This window comes from Pleurodeles waltl, chromosome 1_2 (assembly GCF_031143425.1).
Source record: "Pleurodeles waltl isolate 20211129_DDA chromosome 1_2, aPleWal1.hap1.20221129, whole genome shotgun sequence".
Lineage (NCBI taxonomy): Eukaryota > Metazoa > Chordata > Amphibia > Caudata > Salamandridae > Pleurodeles > Pleurodeles waltl.
Genome location: NC_090437.1, coordinates 1,086,244,731 through 1,086,266,895, shown reverse-complemented (window position 1 = coordinate 1,086,266,895; position 22,165 = coordinate 1,086,244,731).

Here is a 22,165-nt window from a genome sequence, read left to right as displayed (position 1 = left end):
TGCCAATCCTACATTTTCCTGGTTAAGTATGTTTTCTGGACCTGTGCTCTTAATAGTTGTGGCTCTACCCTGACAATTTCATCGACCATGACCCTCAGCTCTTCATCTGTGAAGCGTGAGTGCTTTTGATGGGACATGGTGGTTGTGTTGTGAGTGGAGGGGGGTGTTTTGTGCAAGGGTGCAGTGTATGGTGCTTGATGGTGTGGAGGGTGCTTGGTTGTGTGTGCTGGTTGTTTTGTGGTGTTTGTGTGCTGTGTCGATGTGTGTGTATAGTGATGTTTGTGCAGTTGTGTGGTGTGTGCTGAGTGAGATGTCTAAAAGTACCTATGGTGTACAAGTGCAAAATCGTATGTTGTTGGCTCCTTGCTGTCTGTGATCATCGTTTGAGTTGCAAAGGAATGTGGCCTGTGTAGGGGTGTGTTTTATAGTGGTGTGTGTAGGTGTGTCTTGTGTGTGAATGTGTGTCAGCTGTGGTCCAACGTGGTGTGATGTTCTGGCTGAGGTGTGTTTTTCACCTCAGTGGTTTGCACCGCTAATGTTTTTCCACAGTGCAGTGAACGCTGTGCTGATTTGTGGGTCGTAATTTGGAGGGAGGACTGTGGTTGGCATGGCGGTGCTGGTGGTAGGACTGCCTACCTCCCACCCTCGGTCGTCGTGGCAGTCTCAGATTTGTGGCTGTCTTTTGGCTGTGTGCTGTGTGTGACTCGTAATACGGCGGCCTTGATACCGCCAACACTGGCGGTCTTTTGGTGCCCGCAACCACAGCAGTCTTGCCAAAAGACAGCCAAACTCATAAGGAGGGGCTGAATGCCCAATTATTGCAAGTAGAATGATTGGCAATGAGGAGTTGGTGTCTGCAGATATATATTTTTAAAAGGTACAGGCCACATTGTTCAAGAACTCAACAGCAATTGGAGGATATTGACCTTCGTGTTGTGCTACATGTTGAGTGGGCTTTTCGGAATGGTTCAATTGAGTCATTGTATTGTCAAAACACATAGATGTTATGATTATGCTACTTAGATTTGTTGCAATGTTCATAAGTCAAGGATTGTCAGAGTTATGGATATGTTGTGGAACAGGTGAGAAAAGACACTTAGGCCCTCCTTATGACATTAGCGGTAAATCCCACTTACCGCCACACTGACTGCCGCCAACAAACCGCCACCGTAGCAGATATCCATTCACCATATTATGACACACACACACCAATCCGTCACTATTCAGCCACAGACACAATTCCACCACACCAAAGGTCAGTGATAAACTGGCGGTATCCAAACCCACACTGTTACGCCAACAGAACAACGCCCACCACATTATGACCCACGAATCACCACGGCGGACATTCAACAGCGGTAAACCATTGACGGTACATACAGCCGTACTCAAAATACACACACACACAAACAAAACAACACCACATTGGACAATTCAAACAACACACACCTGGCACACATACACACACCACACCCCTATAAAACACATACCCACATTACCCACAACCCTTTACGAATACAAACCATTGGCACGAGACAGACACTATGACCACAGACAAAACCAGAGCCACACACTACTCACACCTATACACCACTCACGGACCCCACATCACACACCCCAACACATTACTGTACACACCCTCACCTACACACCTCACACAACACCCATGGCACCACAAAGACACCCCCGATTCTCAGAGGAGGAGCTAAGGATCATGGTGGAGGAAATCATCAGGGTAGAGCCTCAGCTATTTGGAGCACAGGTGCAGCAGATATCAATTGCTAGGAAGATGGAGCTATGGCGGAGAATCGTGGACAGGGTCAACGCCGTGGGACAGCACCCAAGAACTAGGGATGACATCAGGAAGAGGTGGAACGACCTACAGGGGAAGGTACGTACCATTGCAGCAAGACACCAACTCGCTGTACAGAGGACTGGCGGTGGACCCCCAGCTCCTCCCTCACAACTAACAGCATGTGAGGAGCAAGCCTGGCTGGAGTAGGAGGAGGACTGGACTCTGGTAAGTCAACATTCTACTTCTATCACCCCCCTACCTGCATGCCATCACATACTCCCACCCTCATCCTCATTCCCATCACTTTACCACTCCCCACACACCCACCATCACATCTCACTCATCCCAATGCCAAGCCCTGCATGCCATACCCCAATGCATGGACATCACACAGCCCTGCATGGACACCTATCACTAAAGCATGCACACTAGAGAGAATCAGCTAGCCCACCACATACCAACTTACACAAGTGAAAGCTGCCAGGGCAAATACAACCAAAGAGGACAAGCCACTGATACACACAATATGTCAGACACAGAAACAATAACACATCATTTACATCCCCATAGGTATCCCAGCCAGTTTTCACCGGAGAGCAGGTGCCAGCAATATCCATTCCATCAACTGAAGAGGCCCACAGTGATGACAGTAACTCTTGTCTTCTGGATCTGGATGACCAACCTGGCCCATCAGGGACCTCTGGACAGTCGGTTACCCAAGCCCAGTCACTGACAACCACAGAGCCTCCCCCATCTGGAAACACCACCACAGCACCCACCCACCATACCCACACCTCTGTCTCCAGGACACGTCAATCAGCAGTGTGTCCACCTCTACAGGGAACCCAGAGGCACAGGACAACAAGGAAACTGGGAGGAGTGCTGTGCGCCAGGGGGAGGACAGGCCAAGGGAACTAACTCTCCAGGAGGCCCTCGCAGAGATCCTGGGAGCCTACCAACATTCCCAGGACACAATGGGCCAGATCCTGGACAATGTGCAGGAGAACAGGCGGCTGCAGGAGGGACAGTACCAGGGGATCAGGGAGGACTTGCAGGCCATTAACGCCACCCTGGTCTCCATAGCAGGGGTACTGGAAGACATGGCCAATATTATGAGGGAGGCAGTCTCACAACAGCGGGCCCTGCCACTAGCCAGACATCTGAACTGCCTTCCACCTCCGCTGCCACTAGTGGACAGGAGGCCCCGCCACAGGACTCACAGGCCACCAGCACCCCTCACCCTGCAGAAGGAGAACCACCCCGCAAATGTTCCCTGTGATCCAGGCAGAAGCCAGAGACTATTGCCAAGACCCCCACCAGGAAATGAGACTCTCCTGATTGTCACCCTAGTGTCCCACTCTGTCACCCTGTCTACCTTGAACTGCCATTGCTCCCCTTCCTATGTCCCCTTGGACAATGCACCTGTGCTACAGACTGGAATTATACCCTGGGCTTTCCTCCACCATCACCCCATCCCATTACACTTGCCCCCCAATATATTAGCACTTCAACAAACACCCTTGGAAAAAATAGAAGTATGGAGTGTGTCACATTTTTTAAATATGTATACGTTTAGTAATGTACAAACTTTGCAATTCAACTTTACAGTAAATTTGCAGATATGAAAGACCTGTAGTTGGCTGCAGTGATCACACCAGGAGCTATTCTCAGGTACCAACTTCTGGAAAACGAATTTCCAAAGGGTGAAGTAAGTGGGCATAGAAGTGGGAAAATACAGCATGCCAGTGCCAAAGAATTTCAAAATTACTACAATGAAATGTGAAGTGTCCTCATCCTCATCCTCTGCCTCCTCATCCTCACTGTCAACAGGGTCCACTGCTGGCACACAGGCATCTCGAGCCTCCTCCTCCTGCAGAAAAGGCACATGGCGTCTCAGGGTAAGGTTGTGCAACATGCAGCATGCCACTATTATCTGGCAGACCTTCTTGGGTGAGTAGATGAAGGCACCAAAACCTGGCCTTCAGGAGGCCAAATGTTCTTTCTATGATCCTTCTGGTTCGCCCATGTGCCTCATTGTAACAGTCTTCTGCCCTTGTCCTGGCATTCCTCACAGGGGTCAGTAGCCATGATAGGTTGGGTTAACCAGAGTCACCTGCAAATATTGAGGGACAACATTTAGCCACACACTATCCCATATGGCCCACACCATACCCATACACCAACATATACTGGGTGGGGACTAGGGCTAACCTATTAGCCACACCCTGTGCCTCTGTAGTTGGGCCATCACATTTAGGATGCTTCTGTTCCTCAGGACAAAGGCATCATGCACCGAACCAAGATACTTAGCATTGACATGGGAGATGTACTGGTCCGCCAAGCACACCATCTGTACATTCATTGAGTGGAAACTCTTACAATTTCTGTACACCTGTTCATTTTGACGGGGGGCAAATGCAATATGTGTTCCATCAATCGCCACAATTATGTTGGTGATATGTCCCATTGCATAGAAGTCAGCCTTCACTGTGGCCAAATCCTCCACCTGGGGGAAAATGATGTAGCTGCACATGTGTTTAATCAGGGCAGACAACACTCTGTTCAGCACTATTGAGAACATTGGCTGAGACATTCCAGCTGCCAAGCCCACTGTCACTTGGAAAGAACCAGTTGCCAGGAAATCGAGCACTGATAGAACTTACACAAGAGGGGTTTTTCCAGTGGGATAACGGATAGCAGATATCGGGTCCAGCTCCAATTGGGCACACAGCTCTGTGATTGTGGCCCTGTCAAGTTTATAGGTGAGTATTATGTGCCTGTCCTCCATTGTTGCCAAGTCCACCAGGGGTCTGTACACGGGGGTATGTCTCCATCTCCTATTCATCTGCAGCGGTAGCAATCTAAGGGACAAAAGAGTGAGGAGCTGGTCACAAACTGAACAATGGGGCAACAACAGTACGATACATGCTGTCAAATTATAATGGGTCAGTTAGAATTGTCCTGAATGTCCAAATTTAAACAGTGACGCAGTAATTATCCAGAGCCTGGCCCGCCCCCCAAAATGGCGTCCGCCTGTCCTATGTGGAGGGACAGGTGGAAGTGAGGTAATTCCGCTAATGTTGTGCGCCGTTGCAGGAGGCGGTCGGGAACCACTGTGCAACTCCTCATAGATTAACATTGGGCCCTATGGGTTACAGTGGCCAGTGGTGATGTACGCCGCCGGTAATGGTATGCACCGCTGTGGACGTGTCCACCATTTTCTATCTGATTCCTCACTTGCTACCTGACCTTCAAAAGGAGAGGACCTACACTGCATGTGCTGTTTTGACCTGTGTCTGGAATCTACCATGGTCCGTCTGACTGGTACAGGGCCCCTGCCTTCACTTCAGCGGAGTTGGAGGGACTGGTGGATGTGGTTCTACCCCAGTACGGACTGCTGTATGGGCTTCCAGACCAACAGGTGAGAACACTGTGGGCACGATGCATTTGGCATGAATGCATGGAGTGGTGTGTGAAGGCATCATGTAAGGGGGGTGGGTGGATGTCCCCTGGGCGGCGTACAGGTTGTGTGCTGGGCTCTGTGTGTGTAAATGGTGATGTGTAGGGGTAGGGTGGGCCATAATTCTAACAGGTAGGACTGTCTGACAAATTCTATTTTCCTGTGTGTATTGCCTCTGCAGGTCAGCGCCCATCAAAAGAAGGGTATATGGCGTGCCATCGCCAAGGAGGTGCGGACCCTGGGGGTCTATGGCAGGCGGAGCACCCACTGTCGGAAACGGTGGGAGGACCTGAGACACCAGGCACGGAAGACGGCAGAGGCGCAGCTGAGGATGGCCTCCCAACGAGGAAGGGGTGCCTGTCAAACCCTGACCCCCTGTTGGCCCGCATACTGGTGGTGGCCTATCCGGAGCTGGATGGGCGCTTGAGGGCATCACAGCAGCCACAAGGGGTTGAGTACAGTGCCCATCACTGAAGCTTACGCATGGTAGGGTGGCATCCGGGTGGGGGATGTGTGTCAGTGGGTGCCCCTAGGCTAGGCCTGACATTGCAGCATAGGTCCCCTGGTGGCAAGGGTCCAGAAGCGATAATCCTGCTACCCAGCTCATAGGCATCCAGTACTGGTCAAGGATGCGTGAGTCCTAGGTGTCCTGGATTTGCCGTGTGTGCCCCTCCCCATGCCTTGGTGGCTAGCAATATCACTGGTAGTGCAATGCATAGTAGGTAGGCCTGTACCCTGTGTATGAGGGTGCTATGTACGCCAACGGTGGTATTGGTGCAGCCATTGACCAAGCGTAACCTTTGTCTCTCCCCCCCTTTTTGTTTTGTCACCCTGTGCATTAGCATCATCTGGCAGATGAACAGAGGCACCGGTGACAGAGTGAGCTGCATCCCACAGGACCCAGGAAGTGGAGTCCACCAATGGTGAGGGCACCAGGGGGATGAAAGGTGAGGGGAGCACCCCGGCAGAGACTGGAAGGGACAGTTCTGACACAGATGCCTCCTCCGATGGAAGCTCCTTGGTGGTGGCGGACACCTCTGTGACCACCCCAGCTACAGGTACAGCCGCCACCCTCCTTACCAGCACCGCCCTCCCAGCAGCCCCTCAGCGAGTTGCCCGTGCCCGCTTACCCAGGAGGGTGGGCATCTCCCTCGTCTCAGGCACCTCAGGCCCTGCCCCAGTTAGCCCTGCTGACCTGAGTGAGGAGGCTATTGACCTCCTGAGATCAATCTCTGTAGGGCAGTCAATCATTGTGAATGCCATCCAAGGGCTGGCAGCCCAGATGTAACAGACCAATGCATTTCTGGAGGGCACTCACACTAGCTTTGCGGCCCAACAGAGATCAATCCAGGCTCTGGCCCCCTCTCTGATGGAGGCCATTTTCCCTGTTTCCACCCTCCCTCTCAAACTTCCTCTTCCCAATCCCATTCCCCTCAACCCCAACCCATCCAAAGCACACAGGCAGATGAGCATGCACACAAGACAACACACAAGAGTGGCACAGGCAAACTCAAGCACCACACATCATCTCACAAGCACTCACACAAACACCGTCCCGATGCAGACATACCAACATCCACAATTTCCACTGTCTTCCCTCCTCCTCCTCTTCCACCTCCCTCTCAGTTCCATCTACATTCACACCTGCATGCACTACATCCTCATCCACTACCAGCATCACCACCACATCTAGCAGAATACACACCTCACTGGCAGACACCTCCACAACAGCCATGCACACGTCCCCTGTGTCCTCTCCCACTGTGTCTGTACCCCCCTCCTGAAGTACACAAACGCAAGCACTCAGACACCCAACAGCCATCCACCTCACAACAGCATCCAGCCCATGCACCTGCACCCAAAATTAGCAGACAGACACCTCCTACAAGCACTCCCTCTTCCTCCACTCCAAAACCTTCTTCCTCTTCCCGCCCCAATGTCCCTAAAAAGCTTTCCTACCCACCCTTGACCTCTCCCCCCGTCCTGCTCGTCTGGCCAGGGTGGCAAAAACCCAGCCAAGCACCTCAGCCACCCATTCGACTGGCCCAGTAGTCACCACACCCACTTGTGGTGGGAAAGGATCCAGGGCACATGTCCTGAGGGTGAAGGAGCCTGCACCAGGCAGCCTCCAGGGAATGGAGCCTGCCCAAACTGCTTCAGGGAAGACCAAGGAGCCTGCCCCACCTGCTGCAAGGAAGACCAAGGAGCCTGCGCCAGCTGCTGCAAGGAAGACCAAGGAGCCTGCCCCAGCTGCTGCAAGGAAGGGCAAGTAGCCAGCACCAGCTGCAGCAAGGAAGAGCAAGGAGCCAGCACCAGTCGGCAGGAAGGGCAAGGGGCCTGGGGCAGGAACTCTGACAAAGCCCCCACCACCAACCATGGTTGTGCAGCAGTCCGAGGCTGCAGGGGACGGGCAGGAGCCTCCGCCCACCAGCAGCACCACCACCTCCAGTGGGCAGCTGTCTGAGGTTGCAGGGGATGGGCAGGAGCCTCCCCCCATGAGCAGCACCGCCACGTCCAGTGGGCAGCCGTCTGAGGCTGCAGGTATGGGCAGGAGCCTCCCGCACCAGTGGCTGCAGCAGCACCACTACCACCACTGAGCAACCGTCACCGTCGGCGGACGGTATGTAGTCCTGCCTCCATGGGCTGCTGTGCGGCCTGCCCCCTGCAAATCCAGTGGGTATGACACCCACCGAGAGACTGTGACCTTGTACTCCCCAGGATCAAGAGTACAGGGCACGATGCCCCCTTCAGAACCAGTGGGTAAGACACCCACCAACCCCAGCCTCCCCAGGATCAAGAGCACAGGGCATGATGCACCCTCCAGAACCAGTGGGTAAGACACCCACTCGAGAGAAAGTGGCCTTGCACTCCCCAGGATAAAGCACAGGGCATGTTGCCCCCCGAGTATGTCAGCAGATCACCCACATGAGAGACTGGGGTCTTGCACTCCCCAGGACCAAGCACAGGGCATGTTGCCACCTCCAGAGCATGTGTGCAAATCACCCACTTGAGAGACTCTGGCCTTGCACTTCCCAGGACCAAGCACAGGGCATGTTACCCCCTCCAGAACCAGTGGTCTTGTTTCATCTCCCGGCTGAGGTGCCCCCATCCCCCTGAGGTGCCTGCCTACTTACCAACTGATGCCCATGCAGTGTTCTTTCCGTGTTGATGCAGGTGACAAGTGGGGCCTTGGACTTTGGCCTGTGGCCATGTCGCCCACACAACCTGTGGTCTGGGCAGTGTCCCTTGAACTGTACAATTGTATATATCTGTAACATTAGCTAAGTTATTTTTATACTGTGTTGATATTATTACTCTCACTTTAGTAAATTATTCTGCTGATTTAGGGGGAATAACTTGTTTTCTTATGCATCTGGTGGTGTGTATGGTGTGTGGATGTTGGGTGTGTGTGGTGCATGTGTGTGTCACTCTCTTTTTCCTCCCTCCCTCCCTTGTGTGCTAGGCATCTGTACTCACCGTCATCGTCTTCGCCGTCATTGGTGTTCGTGGTGGAGCAGCACGTAGAAGAGCATGGGGAAGACATGCAGCTCGGGTTCCCTGGTGGCGTGGTTGTTCCCTGTGTCTCCAATGGTGAGTCCTTTCACTTCTGTGCAGTGTTTCCGACAGGCTTTTGATGTCATTGGTACTGAAAGGTGGAGGATTGGCATGTCTTAATAAGGTGGGCGGAACATTGACTTACGCCTGGCTGTAGGCGACTACTGCCATGGTGTCTGTTGTTTCCGCCCTGGCGGTGGGTGTGGTAAAGTGGCTGTCTCTCTGAGATCTTTCCGCCATGGTCATAATTTGGCGGTAATTACCTCCAGTCTGTTGGCGGTATTACCGCCAATTTTACACCACCTGCCAGGGTTGTATTGAGGGCCTTAATCCTGCTTCATATTCTGTACAATAAACTTGACCCAGAGATGTCCAGTGGGTTTGTCAAGGCACATGATCTTACGGGTGATGACACTATGAGCAACAATGGAACAAAGCTTAGAGTTTTAACTGCTGAACCTATGAAGTTTCTCAAAGGATTTGCTGAGGCAGAAGAAGAATTTGACTTTAATGACGAAGAAAAATACCTTGTGCGTGGGTGGAAAACGAATTCTGACTGTGACACATTTGACAATCTTCGGTACAGTGAGTTCAAGAGATCAGTCCCGCTATGACCTTCCTCTGATGCCGTATTCTGTGCGAGGACACATTCAAAGAGCGTTCTACTTGATCAGAAGATGTGTAAATGTTTTGGATCATGCATATGCAGAAAAAGATCCATGGGAATTTGGTTGGAAAGATATTGACGGGGCTCTAACACCTAAGAAATTTCTGAAGCCTCTACCCACAGAACTTACACATCCATGTACTTGCAAAACCTATGCTTCAAAAAGATGTCCCTGTCAGTAAGCTCTTCTCAAATGTTCAACATTTTGCAAATGTACCACAAGCGATTGCTGAAACAAATAAATCATAAATAGATAAAGAGGCTGATAAACATTTTTTTTTTCATATTCGAATCATAAACATTATTTGGTGTATACATAAAAGGATTACAAATCATTATTATTTGTTTCATTTCTATATATGTCTCTTCTTCCTCTATTATAGCTGCCATTTTGGAAAATGGCAGAAGGGTTGATTGGAGGATTTATTTTCTGTCTCTATAAGACTACTTGACCTCCCAAACCTATGTTTTGACACTAGAATGAAGAATATATGTCTAATGGTTCCTGAAATATTACATCATCACTGGAACATATCCTCCATTTTTAAAAATGTCGTCCAGAAAACATCGTCTTGGATCAGCAATGTCTACCCAAACTAAATAACTTCTCTAATGATCCCAAAACACAAATCAAAAATGAAATTCTTTGTACAACAAAGTCTTTACTGAGATATATCAGGGGGTCTGGATTATAGTGTGGCGCAGTATGTAACAAAATACTTTTTAATATCCCTAGGATTGGTAAGCATGGTGCCATATCGGTTGTATTTAGCCAGGATTGCCTATCTAGCTTCTCTTTGATTCAGATGGAAAGAAAGGTGCCTTCCGGTCTTTTCCCCTTGTTCTTGACTCTGTTTTTTGTGGCAGGAAAGAAAATTATAACCTTGGTAGGTTGGATGCATAATACGTTAGGGGTCAACCAAGGAATGGTCCGAGATCTAGGCTTTCAGTATGCCTCTGTTGGGTCCCTGATGGGAGTCAGGCTGCCCGGAGCAGTCTAGTACTGGGTCGTGGACCAGATTCCAGTATCCTCCGATCAATAGTTGGACCTGATCATTTCTATGAGGACCCTACTGAGTGAGGCAAAAAAGGGGCCTTTCACAATATTGGGGGAGTAGACAAGCCAATGCCCAGATGTTGTTGGAGAAACAGTTTAAAGAATACATAGCTACCTTTTGGGTTACTCCATGGTTTTAGTATTCTTGCAGGCATATTCTTTTGACAAAGAATAGCAACTCCTTTAGATCTTCCACCATGAAGGGAAGAGGTGTCTTGTGAAGATAGGGTGGAGATATCCAAAGTTTTGATAACAGTGCCTGCCTACTCTTGTTTCAACTTCTCTGTTTCTGCAGTGGATCTGTGGCTCTCTCCTAGAAGAGCAATGTTTGTTTTTATTTAGCTCTGCAAAGAAAAGGATTTGCTTGTGCTTTATGAAATGTGTAAGGCCATTCACGCTGAGAGACCAAATTGAAATACCTATGGTTGTTGACATTGGTAGTTATAGGCGGGCATATGAGAAGGAGACTAAGACAAGGCAGATAGGTGAAAAGTCACTTGTGAATATATAGGTGCAAGTTATAGTTACCTTAGGGCACAAGGTATAGTTACTTGAAATAACTCTAACTATAACTGCTGAATTTCAAGGGTTTTGTTGAGTAGTGACCTTAGGGTTCAGTTTATAGTTACTTGAAATAGCTCTAGCTGCTGATTTTCTCAGGTGTTGTGCAAGTAAATTCAGAACCTAACTCTAATGTCCCTGTAACCTTTGGTTTCTTAAGTGATTTTGGCCATTATAACTACCTAACCCCATGCACCAGTCCCTGTGGCCTAACACCCCAACCCCGCCCTGCGCACAGTTGTTGTACTTTCCAGAAGTGGAGCTTCAACTGGGGCACCTGCTACGTTTATATTTATAAGTGCTTCCTGTTGAGGTTTGATTTATGTATGAGCATATAGGCCAAAGGGTCCTAGCCTTTTAATAATAGTTTTTTTGGGGGGGTGCATGGTCCCCCTCCCCTGGCCAATTTCCATCCCAGGGGCTCCATCCCCCAGGGCCCGGCCTCACCATCTACTTTAAGTTTTTTAGGGGGAGGGGGGCTGTTCAGCCAAACTCGCCCAGCTGCGTTCGGCCCCTGGGACACCATCCCCCTGGGCCTGGCCTTTTATTTATTTTTATATTTATTTTGGGAGGGGGTAGATTTGGCGATTTCATGCAGGGGACCCCATCCCCTAGGGCCTGGTGTCAGGAATCCCCAAGGTGCATCCTGCATTATCTGTCAGCATCCCCAGGGATTAGGGTTAAATCATATCTCTGTTCTTGGTTAAACCTTCATGTTTCTAAGTAAACATAGGGGGTTATTACAACTTTGGAGGAGGTGTTAATCCATCCCCAAAGTGACGGTAAAGTGACGGATATACCACCAGCCGGATTACGAGTTCCATAGGATATAATGGACTCGAAATACGGCTGGTGGTATATCCGTCACTTTACCGTCACTATTGGGACGGATTAACACCTCCTCCAAAGTTGTAATAACCCCCATAATGTGCTGTGTCACACAATTGGTTTTATCAATGCTTGTTTTACCAATGCCTGAATGCTAGTGTGAGCAGGTGTAGACATATGCTTCTAATTGGGTGTGGTGTAGACATGTGCTTCCAATTAGGTGTGGTGACTCATCCACATGTGGAAACTCAACTGCTTTCCTGATTGGCTATAATAGCAGAGTGAAGCATGCCTCCCTGCTTGGCTTTGTTTTGCTTCCTGATCTAAGCATCTGATTTGGCAGTCCAACCCCTGCTGTCATCCTCGGATTCAGGACTTTTGAGGCAATTATTTTCTTCGTTCCTGTACCAGCTGACATCAGGCATTCCTCCTGCACTCCCGAAAAGACTGCAGATAAGTGATTAGTATTCTCCAGGGAGTTTGTTCTTTGAGCACCGCGCTTTCCTAGAACAGCTGGTTTATTTCAGACCTCGTATTTAGGCAGAGTGCTTATCTTGAAGAGACAAATGCATTTCTGAACATTCTACATTATTATTGTAGTTACTTGCCTAAATGTGCTTCAGGAAATCTGCTTGAGCTCAAGTACTACACATGTGACAGTGCAATTTTAAAAGAGCCTTTACATGACTTTTCTTTCTCTAATAGCATAACTCTTGGATTTAAATTGTGTCGTTCATGACTGTGTTTCAGGTTTGAGGAATTTGCTTTTGAAGGGTTTTCACACACACAGTGAAACCAAACCAACTGTGCAACCCTAACTGTTTATACCCAGAGTAGACATTTGTATTTCTTGGATTGTTTTTGTTCCTTTTAGTTTAACCCTATGCATGCAGGAAAGTTATATGTGATATAATTAATGCCCTTGTTTGTCTTTCTTGTGCATGATAAGTGCAACCACAGTTCTAATTGTAGTGTGCAACAGTGAATCTCTGTGAAGCCAGCCCTAGTGTCGCAGTACTTATTGTTATGGTACTCAGTTTGGGTTTTTGGTAATGCAGTGTTAGTAATTGTGCCAACAGTTATTATTATCCAAGAAAAGTGCTGGAGCATCCCAGTGTTATTCTACTGCTCCTGTGCCCATATCAGAAAGAAAGATTCAGTTTAAAGGAAGTTGAGTGCACTAACTCTACTATCACTCTGTCAACAACGACCTGCCCCCCGAAGATACGGGGTGCCTGGCTGGACTGGCAAGACATGGCAGTGTTTTGTCTTTTTCTCTTCCACTCCCCCTTCCCTTTTGGGACACCTGCCGGGGTTTCTGTGTTCACCAGGAAGTGCCGAGAGGTGTTCCAGGAGGTCGGGGGCATACCATCACCCCTGCAGACATCCTGCTTTTCAGGTGAGTGGCCCTGCCTCGACACCTGGCCTCCTATTCTTTATTTATTTTATTTGGAGGAGGGGGCCTCCTATCCCTCCTCCCCTGGCCTATTTTGGTCCAAGGGACCCCATCCCCTGGGCCCAACCATCAATTCTGGGTGTCCCGTAGGTTTCCCAGTGTGTATTGGGGACCACGGGGGAAGCCTGAAGGTCCCCGTGGTCCCATACAGCTTCCCGCCTCCTACGGGAGCCGGCATTGCTTTTGCACACACGTAGCTGCTATGCATGCAGCTCCCTGTTCGCAAGAGCAATTGTTTCCTCTGTTTCCCTGCTCGCATGTTTGCGCACAGGCAAACAGAGGTAACCTCCGCTCCCAGCAAGCAAAAGCTGTTTGACAGCTCCAGGATGCTGGAAGCAGAGTGGTTGCTCCGACAGCTGCAAGTTAGAGCAAACAGCTTTGTCTCAAGGGGGGGTACCCCGGGACATAGCAGGAGCAGGTCCTGGTAAGTGGTGGTCACCAGGGCCATTAAAGCTCCTCGAGAGGGGCTGCAGTGTTAAACAGCTCTGGGAAGATGGTGGTCCCTAGGGCTTCAGAACGGACCCCCTCCTTATTGGATTTCTCAGCCAGGGGGAGGTGGGAGTCCCCAAGGCTGTGGGTGGCTGCACACTCCCCCTTATTATAAATAAAACTCATCCTGCATTCAATATATTAATAAAGCCCAGGGGAGGTGGCGGTTCCCGAGGCTGCGGGTCCTAACTCTAAGTACCTAGTGGTGACCACCACTCGGTTTTATATATATATTTGTGTATATATGTATATGTGTCTGTGTGTATATATATATATACATACATACATATATATATATATATATATATATATATATATATATATATATATATATATATATATATATATATATAAAATAGATAGATAGATAGATAGATAGATAGATAGATAGATAGATAGATAGATAGATAGATAGATAGATAGATAGATAAAGCTGAAGATATGGGCTAAAAGGCTAAAAGTTCCATGTAGATATTGAATAGGGTGAGTAAGAACATTGAGCCTTGGGGTACTCCTTGATTTTTGTCTTATGGGGCAGAAAAGATGTTGCTGATCTTGATTTACCGTCCTGGATTTTCCAGTGATGATGTGAACCATGTATGTCCATTGTTTCTTACGGTTAGCCAGAAGGGAGTAATAGTTCAATGTGTTGCAGGACTCTGATAGATCTAGGAGAATGAGACGGCAGGGACCACCTTCCTCCAACATTAACAGGATGACAATAATTATTTTTAGCATGACAGTTTCTGTGTTGTGCCATGCTATGAAGCCGGTCTGCAGTTCATCATTTAGCTGCACATTTTCTTGTATGAAGAGTTTGAGCTGCGATCCAGTTGCTTTTAGCACTTTTGCAAGAAAGGGAAGATTAGTTCTAGGGCAGAATATTTTGGGGTCTGCAGGATCTGTTCCGTGTTTTTTAAGTTGTTGGATTATTTTGTAGCCATTTTAATTATAGCTCCATCCACATTATTTTAGCACACTAGGCCTGCTGCTGTGCACTTTAACCTAGATATATTTTATTCAGCTTTGTTTATTATTTTAGCAATAGCCACACTTGCTGTCTTTTTTATTTTTCTCTATCTAGCTGTTCTTTGCCTAGGCCACCACTACATTCTTAAACAAGATATTCTTGTTCACTCTGTGCTTCTCTCAAGGCTGCAGTAAGATAGGTTGCTGGTAAAACGTGGTAACGCTTTGTCCCTGGTATTCATAGAAACATACACATCCTTACATAGGGACATTTTCCCAGAACATCATCTGTTTTAATATAAAAACACTTCACTATCCCATACACGTTAGAAGGAGATTCCAGGCAGATGACCACAACTGTATGCTGATTGCTGAACGCTTCGCTACAGCTGCTTATGTGGACTTTAGGCCTTTGCTCAGGTATGGAGGATGGTGTCTTCCCAGGGGAACCTGAAGGGCAGAACTAGAGCTTAACATGCTGGGCTCTAATATAGCCTAGGTAGGAATTAGGCTATTGACTCTAGTGACAGGGATTCTGTAGCTCAAATCCATTATTCTCATTAGAATAATGAGAGCCTACGCGACAGGATGATTTGACCAACTTGGAGGGGGTCTGGGGTGACGAGTGACAAGTTTATGAGGTTTAATCAGATTGGAGCAAGTACCCCTTTCATTTATTTTTAAAATGAAGTGCTAATGAGTTCCCAAAGGTGTTAAGACGATCTGGTTTTGGTAATTATGTCATTTAGTTGGGATTGGTCTGTTTCTGTAAAGGTACACCAGATTTGTTTTTAAGTTTCTTGTTACGTTACTTTGGCTGCTTGCTGTGAACTTGAGGGAGAGTTTCTAATATTTTCTATGAAGAGGTTGGAGGACTCCACAATTATACTGGAGGTATTTTAGTGTTAATTGAAGCAAGATCAGTTTAGGAAAGCTGCCTGTTTCAATTTCTAGCAGGTGTTTGTAACTTATGCCTTTTGCTAGGGAAGTTTTAGGGTTCCTCACTTTGCTTCTGATGGTAGGGATGGGACTGCCTTCCTGGTTTCTCTGGCTATGTTCCCTCTATCATAGCCCTTTAGGAGACCATAATAAACTGTACTGACTACTGTGGAAGTGCTACACTCAAATTCTGGAAAGGCGTAGACAGGTCTGCTGGTTTCATTCACTTCTCAGAAGGCGCAACAAGTGTGAGGACATTCTGTAGCACCTCAACATGGCAGGAGCTTGAAATGGTAGAGACTTGCTATATCTCTGTCTCAAAGCAGAAGAGATTGTGGTGATTTTATGGCACTAATAGAATGTACGTTTTGAGGGATTAAGACCAACACATTGGTAGATTAAGGTAGAGTTAGGATGACTAGTCGTACTAATAGCAATCATGATTCAGCTGAGAATTTGGATTAGGAGTGGTGGAATGCATGGTTTCTTTTGGTGTAGCGTAAGAAAACAGGTTGTGAAAAAAGTCAGGGTCTTAATAGTAGATTTACCAGTATGCCATAGCCTATCAATATCCTATGGTGAGATGACTTGTTGATCGGCAAGTCAGGATGTGTTGTGTTGTATAGGACATGCTACTCGGTTTTGTCAAATGTGTGGGTTGTTGCATGTGTTGCTGCCTCTGTGTGTGTTTAATAGGCCTATCCTTGATCTCTTTTCTGGGCCATAACCCCTCTCCACCTTGAGTCTTGTTCCACACCCTTTCCCACACAGAAACTGTAAAATCAATTCATGCAGTGAGACACCAGATGCCAGGCACATTAATTAAGTAAAGGGCTATGTAGTGGAAATTACTTATTAGAATATGAGGGAGCAGAAAGAGAGCTCACACCTCATCTCCACTGAGAACCCCTCTCCCAGCACTACTCTTCCAGGCACCGAGTCCCCAATGACCATTCTCATCTCTGACCAGTCCCAGCGCTTTGTGTTTGTACTGCTGTCACCTTGGATAGTGCCTCCTCTGTTGTGGTCAACAATTTCGTCTGTTAAAAGGTGAACATTTCCAGTTCAGTTAATGCTTCCGAATTGTGATAAACTGGGACAAGTTATTATGCGCTGCCCCTCACTTGCCTGGCATCTCATGTACCTGCAGTCTAAGGTATTTACAGCCTTGTGCATTACCGTAAAAAAAATTACCTCTATCTACTCTGGTGGATGTATGATCTAAAAATGTGGTTTAGAGCTGAAAAAGAGATCTGGATGCTATGCTGTAGTGCTGTGATCAAACAGTGTGGCGACTCTCACCACCCTGCCTATTATCTTTCCTGATAGATGCAAAAGAACCGCAATTAATAACGTCCTGAGAACCCTTGACCCCATTGTAACATAAATATACTGTTTTAGGCAGAAGGCATTAAAATGTTAATGGCATAGAGGTAACCCCACAATGCGCATTGGATGACCACTGAAAAACATACACTCTAGAAATTCTAGTAGCTTGTGTGTTTTGTATAGCCCATCATTTCTGTGGCTGTACCTAACCAGGCCTAATGGGCAATCTGGCAGGCTAGTATGACAGGTAAGTGTGCGGGGTGTTTTTATGGCCGTTTGAGGGCCTGTTTTGTAGTGGGCTGGTTTTTACTGTTGATTCCTCATAATACTTAAACATTGTCTGCAGTAAGCAAAAATGACTGAAGACTCTCATACATTGGAAAACACCTACATAGCTTGTCCTTCCAGGTTCAAAACTGTAAATATGCGCCACTTTTTGGCTACCTGATTTGCTGATGGGGCACTTTTTATTTTAGTGCTCAGGCCTATTATCTGTCTCAGTCTCACCCTGTTTCTTGTCAACTCAGGATTTCTCCTACAACAGAGCGACGACATACCAGGGTAAGAAAACGTGGAATATTTTTGAGTTTCCTATTAATGCATTTCACTATATATCAGGTGGCTGCACAACACCAAAATAATGCATTTTGATTTGCTCAAATCGGTCGATATCTGCATGGACGTTCACAGCCAGACGCTGCGAAAATGCTCATTTCAGTCACAATCAGCATATCCCTAAACCTTGTTTCCAGAACACCTGTTTGCAAAGAATACAAGGTTCTAATAAAAAAAACGAACCTATCTTGCATTGTATGCCAGCACTCGGGGACAGGCCGAAAAACAGAGTCATTCGGCTCTCTGTGCCAGGCTGAATATCTAGATACAAGGTTCTTTTCTGTGCTGGTACAAGTTCTGGAGCTAGAAGAGGCCAAAAGCATAATTTATAGTCCCAACGTAAATGGTCTCAGTCTCTGAGTTGAGTTAGAAGTGCAAATGTTTAAACCCCCTTTTCAGTAAAAAAAAAGAAAAAAAGGTGGTTTGGCTAAAGTGATAGGTTTTATGCAGATAACGATTTTCTTCTAAGAAATCTACTCGCAGAGGATGGATTACTTTCTGAGTTTGTGCACACCAACAAATGCAAACATTTGTGGATAGTTAACAACTTCTCCATTTTTGCACCGTGGAAATGTAGGAAATAGTTTACTGACAAGGGCAGGATTAAATCTCTACCTAGGGTGGTCAGAAAGTCAACACCCCGGAAAATTGGTAAGGATGTAATTGAAGAAGTTGCTCCATTGGGACAAACATTTTTCTTATGGTGTGCGCTTGACACTAGACACTGCTGAAGGAGTAATTCTGGGAACGTTTGTGAATTCCTCAAAATGGTAAATCTGCAGTGAAGCTGTGTCAAACAACAGGGTGCGAAGGTACACCCACTTTAGGGAAAAGGCCCACCTTATCTCATAAAGCTGTAAAACCATTAACGTAATTTATTTATCTAATGTTGAGATGCCAGATAGAAAGTAGAAAGTGGTAATTTGCTTTAAGGTCACGTAGTTTTCCTATTCACGAAAAAACAGCTTTTACCTCGTGAACTTGATTAATGCCTCAATTAAAATTATGGTTAAGTTCGCTTAGAAACACGAAATCACTGAATACATTTATTCGCAAACCAGGACATTTATGTTGATTTGATATATGTTTACGTCAACACAGTGGATTAATCTACATTTTATTTTATGCTCTGGTTGCATATTATTGAAATGATGCAAAGCAATGTGAGTGACTGAACATTTTGTACCAGTACTAAGGTCGGTGTATTGCATGCTGTGTACTGAGAGTAGCGAAAGACCGATGACATTATCTATTTAAATTATTTTGTAACACACCATGCGAAGTGCCACCACAAAACATTCACTGTTTCTATTTCATGTTATAACTCTCTTATAAGACAGTTTTAATAAACAATTTAGATATCACAAGGGCGTCGAGTTATTTACAGCACAGAATAGAACTTAAGTACATTTAGGTTGTGAATAAGATTCTCAGTAGGCTCTAAATTTGGGGCCAACATTCAAGCGTACGAATTCATAATCCGGAATTGATTTTTCATTCACGCTCACAAGAGGTATATTTTAATACGTTTTCTAGTTAGTGAATGGTTAAAGGGATAATGAAACTCCTTCGATTGACAGAAACTCGTGTATTAAATGTAGAAGACTCACGTGTCCTCCCTCAATGCAAAAAATGTGCTGCTCAATTGAGGAATTATTGAGAAGTGATTCCTCCACTTTGATAGAAGACCTCCTACATAAATGTGAAATTAAGCTCACAAACTGCATTTATCTAGAGGGGACTTTGCAGGACAAAGTGGGCTGACAGGCGCGAACAGTGCTACAATATTGGCCTTGGCTCCTTAAAAGAGCAGAGGTCAATATCGTAGCACTCCAGCACCCTCGGAATGCACACAGTCTGCAAAGCAGACAGTGTGCAATTTAAGGGTGCTAAGCAAGGGGCCCCCAGGACTGGCTTTCCGCCAGGCTTTCTATGGTGGGGTTCCCACCATGAAAAGGCTGGCCGAAAGCTGAGTTGTAATCAGCCAGGCGACCCTGAGTTCAGCGCCGACCTGGCTGAGTAGAACTCGGACTGCCGTCACCAGATCGGGAACCATGTTTCTGGCGAGGATGACAGTCTTTAGGTGAGTCTGCCCTCCAGGGTTGTAATGTGGCAGTCGGACCATCAGCCTCAGAATCAAGCTCTTAAACATTGGTATGCCCAGGCGTGGGTCCTGGGCTCACTATGCCACTGGATTCAAGCAAGCCTGGCTGATGAAGGGTGAAACCAGTCCCATGATGCTTTGTTTCTGGTCCAGGGAGGACCTGGCCTAGCAGTTCGGGCTGGTATGTTCCCATAGGGAACAGGGTCAAGACTGATTTGCATATGGTTGGGTCCAAACTGGGGTGGCATGGTGAGCAAAATAATTGATGGATTAAACCCAGATTTGTGACTGGGGCTGAATAGCTGATTGGTTCCGCATTCCTTCCATCATTTATGCTTGCTTTCTTTTGTTGCCTTAAGTGCACCGGGTATGACCAGATGTGGGTCCCTGGCTCACTATGCCACTAGATTCAAGCTAGCCTGGCAGATGAAGGGTGATACCTTAAAACCGGTCACAGGATGATTGTTTCTGATCCAGGGAGGATCTGGCCCGGCATTTCGGGCTGGACTGTTCCCATGGGGAACAGGGTCAAGACTGATTTGTATATGGTTGGGTCCAAACTGGGGTGGCATGGTGAGCAAAATAATTGATGGATTAATCCCAGATCTGTGACTGGGGGAAATGTTTGATTGGTTCCGCATTCCGTCCATCATTTGTGTTTGTTTGTTTAAATTTTGGTGTCCATAATTTGTTTCAAATAGCAGCAAAATGGCATTGTAATTGTAGGAAAGTGCCCTTTTTGACATGGTCACCCCCAATTGTTTGCCCCAGTATTGATGTTTTTTGACTGACAGTGCACTGGTTCCATGCTAACCAGGCCCCTAGTGCCAGTGCTCTTTCCCTAAAACAAGGCAAATGTCTAATTGTATCCAATTGGCAAGCACTTTAGCACCCCTGTTAGTCCCTTTTAAATGGCACCCCTGGTACCCAGTGCATGGGCAGTAAAGAGGCTCCCTAAGGGGTGCAGCATGTATTATGCCACCCTAAGGGATCCACACACAAACACATGCAGACAGCCATTGCAGAATGCGTGAAATGGTGCAAGCCATTTTGAAAGCACATTGCACACACCCTGTGCACAATGCCCACAACCAATGTATGCAATATATGTAAATCCCCCCACTACAAGCCTTAGAGCCCTGAGACAGGGTGCATTATATTACATGTGAGGGCACCTCTGCATGGGAAGATGTACCCCTGTGATATCTAATTCCATTGTTAGATATTGCAAGTGATCAGGTAGCCACCTTAAGGACATGCACTGGTCATTATGAGTTACCCATATAGATGATTACTACACTGAAACTAGTGGTGTTTGGTATCAAATGCCTTGTTTGAATAAATCTGTACTAATGCCAGTATCAGGTTTATTATGACATACACCCAGATGGCACCTTAGAGGTGCTCCGTGAAAACCTATTAGTCCCTTAGTATGCTGGCTGACTGGACCAGCCTACCAACACTGATGCATTTCTGACCCCCTGCAGGTGAAGGCCACTGCTCATAGAGGCCAGAAACAGTGCCTGCTCCATAGCAAGATGACCGCATCTCCTCTAGCAGGGTGACTAGCTATTTAGCATATCAGAGCCAGGGGCTTCAAAGCCCTGCCATCTTTGATATGCAATCCTGGCTTCCTCCAGTCCTGAGGAATGCCACCCCCTTCACTGAAGCCAATTTGGCACTAGAGCAGGTGGGAAATTAGTTATTCAGGAGGCATGTTTCTCTTCTAGGCTACTCAGACCAGGAGGAGGTTTTTGAGGCTCTAGGAGATCAGCCCCATCTCTCTGCCAAGTTTCAAGATGCTAGATCCTCCGGTAGCCTCTCTGCACCAGTACCATGACTATTGGGGCACCTGCACCCACCAAGGCTTGTTTGTGTCCAATCCAGACACAACTACAGCCAAAACTTACCTTCACGTTGAGGGATTTCAGGGCAGATGAGCTCCCCATTCAGAGTGGCCCTGCTGTTTTGCTTTCCTCTCCTCTCCTCTGCAGGTTGACTGAGAACCTGAGAGCCTCAAAACTCTAATTTGCCAGCTAGCCAGCACTTCTGCACCAGAGCCCCCCGAGCCCAGGTACACAACTTCTGCCTGCGTCCTCTTTGCCTACGAGCTCCTATAGCCAAGCCCCACAGTGGGTTCTGCCAGACTTGCCCCCAAATTCCCCCTTGCAGACTCTGTTTTTATGACAGGTCACTTTAAACTTTCACCACTATATCGCTTGAGGCTACCAAAGCAACCAGCACCTCTGTACCCGGACACACCAGGGCAGGTAAACCTAAACTGCTTGTGGTACTTGGGGCTGTGGCACACCCAGCACCTAAAGTCCTAAAGGATACCCTC